This window comes from Centruroides sculpturatus, unplaced genomic scaffold (assembly GCF_000671375.1).
Source record: "Centruroides sculpturatus isolate CEXI.00-Female unplaced genomic scaffold, Cexi_2.0 scaffold1386, whole genome shotgun sequence".
Lineage (NCBI taxonomy): Eukaryota > Metazoa > Arthropoda > Arachnida > Scorpiones > Buthidae > Centruroides > Centruroides sculpturatus.
In genome coordinates, this window is record NW_019385686.1 from 197,034 (window position 1) to 204,486 (window position 7,453).

The 7,453-nt window shown below is 29.3% G+C and overlaps 1 protein-coding gene across 2 annotated transcripts in view; it reads right to left on the bottom strand.

Moving 5' to 3' along the window:
- The window catches only part of LOC111641195 (ubiquitin carboxyl-terminal hydrolase 20-like), a 90,057-nt gene that overhangs the window by 80,341 nt on the left and 2,263 nt on the right, over positions 1-7,453 (bottom strand). The window contains exon 1 of one of the 2 annotated variants that reach the window (XM_023387326.1): positions 5,408-5,527. The exons of the other annotated variant lie outside the window; for it this stretch is intronic. The gene's annotated coding sequence lies outside the window, so the exon portion shown is untranslated. Of the gene's footprint in view, positions 1-5,407; positions 5,528-7,453 lie in introns of those variants that run through there. 2 annotated transcript variants of the gene reach the window in all.

A 7,453-nucleotide genomic window follows, 5' to 3' on the forward strand; every position in this document is an offset into this window, starting at 1 on the left:
TATATATATATATAAAAAATCAAAAAGATAAAGCTCTCACACTTTCATAACTGTTAAAATTTTTCCTTTTACACTGCAATTAAACATAGCAGCAAATAAGGCAATAACACTTTTTCAATATAGTACATTAATTTAACAATAATTTTTTGATATTTATAAAGATGAGAATAGTTTTTTTATAAACAAAATTAGTGCAAATGAATAAAAATCTGTATTTCTCTCAATTTGCAATTACCATATTTCTAAATAAATAATGCTTAACACGTTAAACTGGGTGTTAGTACTCACACAGACAAAAAGTAATGTATTGATGAACACATTTTAATTAAACCCCAAGTATTTTTGATTGAAACATTACAACCTTCTTCACAATATTACAAGGTATGTATGTACTGTACAGTACAGAGTGATTACATATATGTAGCCAATGTTCAGAAAAGGATAATCTTTAAGAAATAACTGCATTTTAAACATAAAAATTTCTTCCAAAAAGGTTTCCCTCATCATCCTTAGTGGTCAATAAATATAGCACATCATTCCAAATAGGTATGTAGTGTTCTTCAATTGCAAGTTTAGCAAGTTCAGTTATAAGTCTTAATTGATGGATCTTATTATATGCTCTTATTATAGGTCTTATTATATGCTCTCTCAAGTGGGTTTCAAGCATTCTAATTGTGGCTCTCATTTGATTTTCTGATGGATATCTTAGGGTAACTGTACAGATTCTAGATTTTTCACATGTAAGAAGGCAATTGCTATCATTGGAGAAAATACATTATAATGAAAGTGCTAGAGATATGGATAAAAAATAATTGAATGAGGAGAATAATTTGGCAATTTTTAAATTTTTTAAAAATTTAAAAAGTGATATTTGTAATAAATGTTATGGATATCATGGTGAACAGTTTCTTGGACATAATATGTAATGTCGATATTGGTAAGAGAGAATTAAACATTTTCATACAAATTCAAACTTATTGCAAGAATATCTGACTGAGACAAAGCAAACTTTATAATGGTGAATTCATTATTAAGAGTTACAACAGAGTTCATTAAGCTATAAGCTCTACGGATGTGTGAACTAATGGTCTAATTTTTGTACCTATAGAGAGGAATGACTTGAATGAAAAAAATAAAAGGTAATTCAAGCTTGTGGTTGATACTAAAATGAAACAAGTCATTCACTCTTTTAATTAGAATATCAAAGAAAGCAATCAGGTTACTGGATTACTCAGTTTCAAAAGTAAGCTTTATGATTGCAAATATATTATTTAAGATGTGGAATAAAAGGAATTCCTTTTGGATATCTTGCCAGGCTAGGAATACATTGTCTACATATAAGATATTGTAAGTAGTGTAAGCCGAACAACTATGGATTACATTGGGTTTTGAGATGTTTGTATATAGTATAGTACTGGATATGAAATGGTAAGTAGAAATCTAAAAAAAAATCCTCAATTTTTATGATGATTTCGGCTAAAAATGCAGATAGAGATGACTCTGATAGGAATCTATTAGCACTGTAAGTGTAAAGAAATAAAAATAATTTATAATAAAAGCAATAAAAATAATACAAAGTGGCCCCAATTAATAAGCAACATATTAGCTAACATAGTAACATGAAAAGTTGGGAAAGAAAAGTATAGAGAAATCACATTTATTTTATAGAATCAACACGATGCAGACTGAATAATAGATAAAATAGAAGTTCAGTCTTGTTTAGCATGCTATAAGGAATTGGTAACAAAAGGATAGGGATCTAAATGAGATGCAAAACATTTTTCAGATACCTTCTAAATGCTTTTACTTCTTGGAAAATAATAAAAACTATTATTTTGATATTTTAAAATACAGCATTTATTTTGTACATTTTATTGCTTGCTCTTGACAACTGATTAATATACTCAAAGTATCTTAAATTTCTGGCTTACTTGGTAATATATAATTTTAAATTATTAAATGGTTGAATTTTAGCAGTTTATTGATGAATAGATAACCTAAAAAAATTTTTTTTAATGTAAAATGGAATTAAGAATGTTTTCTCACAAATTAAGAATTGTATGAAACTGTGCAATTCTCTTTATGCAAAGCCATAATTTTGCACAAACTACAATTATTATATATTGAGGAAATGAGCATATGTGCTCCTCAAGGATGAAGAACAATTTATATTTTTAATTTGGATTACTGAAGTGGTCTAAAAAGTCAAAAAACATTTATAAAACAATTAATATTTTCATTTCATTAATTTAGCAATCATTTTCAAGATTTTTGAATAAGGTAACAAATTTTACACAAGTAATCTATTATCAAATGATCTCCCAGATTATTTATCAAGCTATATTAAAGCTAATTAATAATATATACAATGGAACTCATTTATCTGGATTATAAAACAATCTCTATCTCAGAAATATAAATAGATATATGAAGCCTATAGATGCAAAAATAAATAAAAAAACTCCAAAGTACATTCTTGTCTGAGTGTAATGATGTAGTTTGCAAGAATAAACTTGTTTTCTATGATTTTTCTAAAAATCAACATATGATGTTCATTGTTATGCATTCCATGGGAGTGTTCTTTGTGTTAACTTAATATCCTGTTGAATCTTTTCTAATCTTTTAAGATTTTTATTATAAAAAAACTAGTCTACTACTTTCCTGTTGAATAAAAATGCTGTGCTTCTCACAGCAGTCAATGCGTTAAGTTTATCATTTGTGACCTCGCAGGTTATTATTCACTCAACACCCACAGTTACTATTGTACTATTGTTTTGCTGAGTTTTAATCACCTTCAATCTTTTGTGAAGTAAAGTAAACACTGTGAAAATTACATCTAAAAGAAAGAATATGGTTGTTACATTGGAGAAGAAATTAGAAATGTAAAATAAAATGTATATAAACTGTGTTATTTATTTTTTTAACAAATGTAAATACTGTCAGCCAATTTTAACAAACTATTTGTTTTTAATTGCAGTGTTATCACCAGAGGATGTTTTAGCCAATTTACATTTTTGCAATAAAAGGTCACTTCCAATAAAAGGTCATCTCTGTAGGTGAGAATTGTGTGTCATTGGTGATTGAGAGGACATTTTTATATTTTTTACAAATGTAAACATTGCCAGCCAATTTTAATAAACTGTGTTATTTATGTCATTAATGAATTTTCTGGACTGTTCAGATTTTTAGTCACCTGAATTGGGTCCGATCCCATTTGAGCTTGATAAAACATGGTTCCACTGTATTAATAACTACTTAAAGCATAATAAATAATCTGGTAGATTCTTTGGTAATACTAGTGTTTTGGATTAATGTATATGTTGTTAAGTGTTACACAGTTCTTGGATAAAACATCACCATTTACTATAATTGCTGTAAAATTGCAATGTTACTAATAAAATCAAAAACTAATGGCACAACAGAACACGAAAAGCATTAAATCATCAGAGAGTATCTTAATTTAACCTATGAACAATTACATAATAGAATTTCAGATTAAATGATAAATCAAACTGATATTTTATTATATTAATTTTTAAACTAATTATACAAAAACAGCAAATAAAATAATCAATAAATCTCCAATTTCATAAATTACACAAACTCAAAACTCTGCTTTATTGAGACTCATTAATGTAAGTAGCACTTTTTCAAGTATTTTCAGGCAATCAAGCCCATCAACAGGAGAAACAACAGTGAACTAGCTTGACTGCAAAGTCAGATACAGCTGTCCACATACATCTAGATGTCAGTCTATAGTTATAATTGACTTTACAATCAAGCTAGATCAGTTTTTTCTCCTGATGAAGGGCTTAATTATCCCAAAGTATTTGAGAAAGTGACACTTCAATTAGCAAAATCCAAATAAAGAAAGTATAGCTTTGAGTTTATAATTTAGAAGCAAAAATATCCCAATAACTTATTTTTTGCTTATTAGCATAAAAATTCACAATTTGATGTATTTGAATAAGTATTAATCTATTATAAAACTACTAATAAATTTAAAGAAAAAAAAATAAAAAATGCCACGTTTTAATTGTTAAAAACTAAAATTGCAACATGCAACAGTTTTTATTAAAAATAGAAACATTTAATTACTAAAAAAAATTTTGTTAATCCTTAAATTTATTCAGTTTGTTTCTTTCTGTATAAAATAATTTATTTTATTTTAGACAAAAATACACAAATATATCTTTAAATAATAAAATACTTTAATTATCATCATAATTTAACTAAAAAAAAACATTATAAAAAATTAATTTTATTCCTAACTTTTTATTCTTTGAATTTTGCACATTTGACGTTATTATAGTTAAAAATTTTATTATAAACTAAACATTTACCATCCTCGTACCATTTTCTTCGAAACTAAGCGCATATTGATCTTTCCATTATAAGTAAGCATCACAACGTAAGTAAATATTACATCGATACATTATTTCTTTCCAGTTTAAACACAATTTATAAGCATTAATGATCGAACAGAATTCCCATTTACCGCTTAATTTTTACTAATATTAAATAAATAATTAAAATAACCATTATTGCAATAGAAAAAAAAAAAGGTTTAATTTAAAAAACAATTTCTAGCACAAAAATTATGAGAAAGCAAACGTTTAAAGTATTCATCAAACAAATTACATATAGAAATTCATCTTTAAACATTTTAAAAATTTATTGCAAAATACATTCAATGACGAAGGAAAGGAAAAAAAAAAAACACACTCCTTCAAGGAATCAAAGTTAAAAATATATAAATAATGTCAATGTTTATTGATAACAATCAAAAGACCTTTAAATACATAAATAACAAATTACTTTTAGACACAGTACATACATAAAGAGAATATAGTGTACAGTACATACATTTATTACGTGTGCCAGTACACATATACGAACATGTTCTTATGCGCATACGTACAGTACATATGATGTATGCACATACATAAATGTTCTTAGGTATGTACTGTACATGTTATAAGTGTATTTACAATACATGTTCTTTATGTATGTACTGTACCTAAAAGTAATTTCTTAAATGTGTTTATGTACCTGCATACATACAAAAAGTTTTTATTTTTTAGATGATTTGTATGCATGTAAACATATAAATAAATGAGCTTTATTTTAAAAAAAATTTACCAAATTTTCATATAAATCTTTATTTTATATATTTTTGATAAGCTTATTGTAATTTATAAAGCTCTTCTGCATTCATTTACGTTATATTTATGTTGATAAGTGATCAATAAAAGATCAGACCGATAAAAGAAAAAAAAAAAAAAATACCGTGTATCAATTAAGTTCACCATCAAAACATAAAATGCATGTAAATAAATCGTCGTTTAGTTAATGGTTTCTACTTCCGATCGATGATTATAATAAGAAGTTAACTTTCCATACTTACCTTTTGAATAAATAAACGTAAGAGATTTTATCCATTCGTTTACTATTGGAGCAGTTACGAAGCAACATTAGACCACAAAATTTCCCAAATGCCGAATGTGTACAGATCGCAGCGTACTCTGGTGTCGAAAATATAAATATGATTTTTAAGGGCGAAAAATATTAATTTTCTTTCTTTAAAAAAAATAAAAAAAAAGACAGTAAAAGGTCGGAGAGTTAAAAAAAAAAAAGTCAATTAAAGGACTATATGAAAGCCTATTAGTACCCACAGGGCAGGTTGGACCAGGCCCATAATGGGGGCAGCCGGATGGTGAATGGTGATAAACTGGGTCCGAAGTTTTCAAGACATATCGCTTATGAAACGTCTGAAGTTCGGGGCCGGCGAAACGCACTAAGCAATTTTTGCAAGGCTTAAAGGCACTTAATGCTAAGGCCGCTAATGACGGTAACTTCGCCCATCGTTGACGAACGCGAAAGGAGAATTGGTTAAATTTCAGATGCGTATACTGTCATGGCGGCACTTCATACTAGTTATTGATACGTGTGTTCAAGAACTACCGTGAATCAATAACTAGTAATGTTTGGCACTCGGCGGCTCCACTCCTGGAGGAGTCCGTCAGAAGCACGAACAGTCACGACCGCCATCATGACGGTGCACATAGGTAAAGATTGACCGCTATGACAGTAAACGCATCTGAAATACAACCGGAGAATTTTCTTTTAATTTTCACTAAGTAATTCTTTTATTTCTGTTTTGTTTATTTAAATTATACCTATTTTTAATTACAGTTACAATTAACCAATGCTAAACAGAATAATAACAATAACTCTAGATTACCATATAAATAAGGGCGTCAAGTATACTAGTGCCGACGATGGCCTGATGGCCGAGCGGTCAAGGTGGCAGCCTATAGCTCTGGAAGATCTGGAAGCGAATTAGGACGTAACGAAAAATCTTTTCGGGGATTGTCCGACCGGATATGTTGGCACCCCTCTCTCACCACCAGGCCTCCTAGCCGAACCCATAATGGGCTTGCTTAAAGAAGTCCTCTTTGTACCCACAGGGCGGAAAGATGTAAAAAAAAAAAAAAATGCTATATATCTACGTTTCATCTTTCCTTAACTCAATTTACATCAGACAAAACTTTTTTGAGATAATTTAAAAATTCTGAAACTTTATTATGTTCCCGCATCATGGGCTCTGCCTAGTATGTCTAAATAAATAAATAAATAAATAAACTTTATTATGTTACGTAGGATTTTATATTTATATTCTATATCATTACTATTCTACTTAAATAAGAAAACGGTCTCTAATCTTCATTGCTAGGAAACTTTTTAATATATTAATTAAATAGTAAACTTAATTAAAGTAGTTGTTTGAAAATTCATTAAATACCAGAGCCCCTTCGACCGTCAATTTAATGTTTTACTATCTTTAAATTGACGTTTCCACTTTCCGCTACGATGATCCAAAGGTTGGATTAATAGGACGCAGTTTATTCGGTATTTCATTTTGTCGAGTCAGTAAATGAGAAGTGTCTGATATGTAAGTGAATAGATGTGATGAAATAGTAATGATTAAACAGTAGATAGCTTCGTGTAGAGTGATATTATATCTGTGCATGTTCAATTCCTAAAAGATACAAATTGCTAGCGGGATATTCAGAAGGCAAGCGTGTGTCACGGACACATTTGACACATTGATGTTTTTTTTTAAAAACTCTGTCCTGTAGGGACTAAAGCCCTGTACACACTAGGCGTTTTTCAACGCGCGTTTAACGCCGAGCTAACGCGCGTTAGTTCGGCGTTCGACGAGCGTTAGTTCGGCGTTTAGCACTGGCTCAGTTTGGAAATGGACAAGAAAGTAATTGATTGTGTGTGTTCCTCCATCGTCGCTATAAGGCAGCACATATATCTCAAAGCACCCGTAAAGCGCTCGCAAAACGCGCGTTTTAACAAAAATCTATAAACGCGCGTTTAACGCGCGCTTGGCGTTTGAGTGTGTACGGCTACATAGAACTCTTGGTTCTTTAAAACGCGCGTT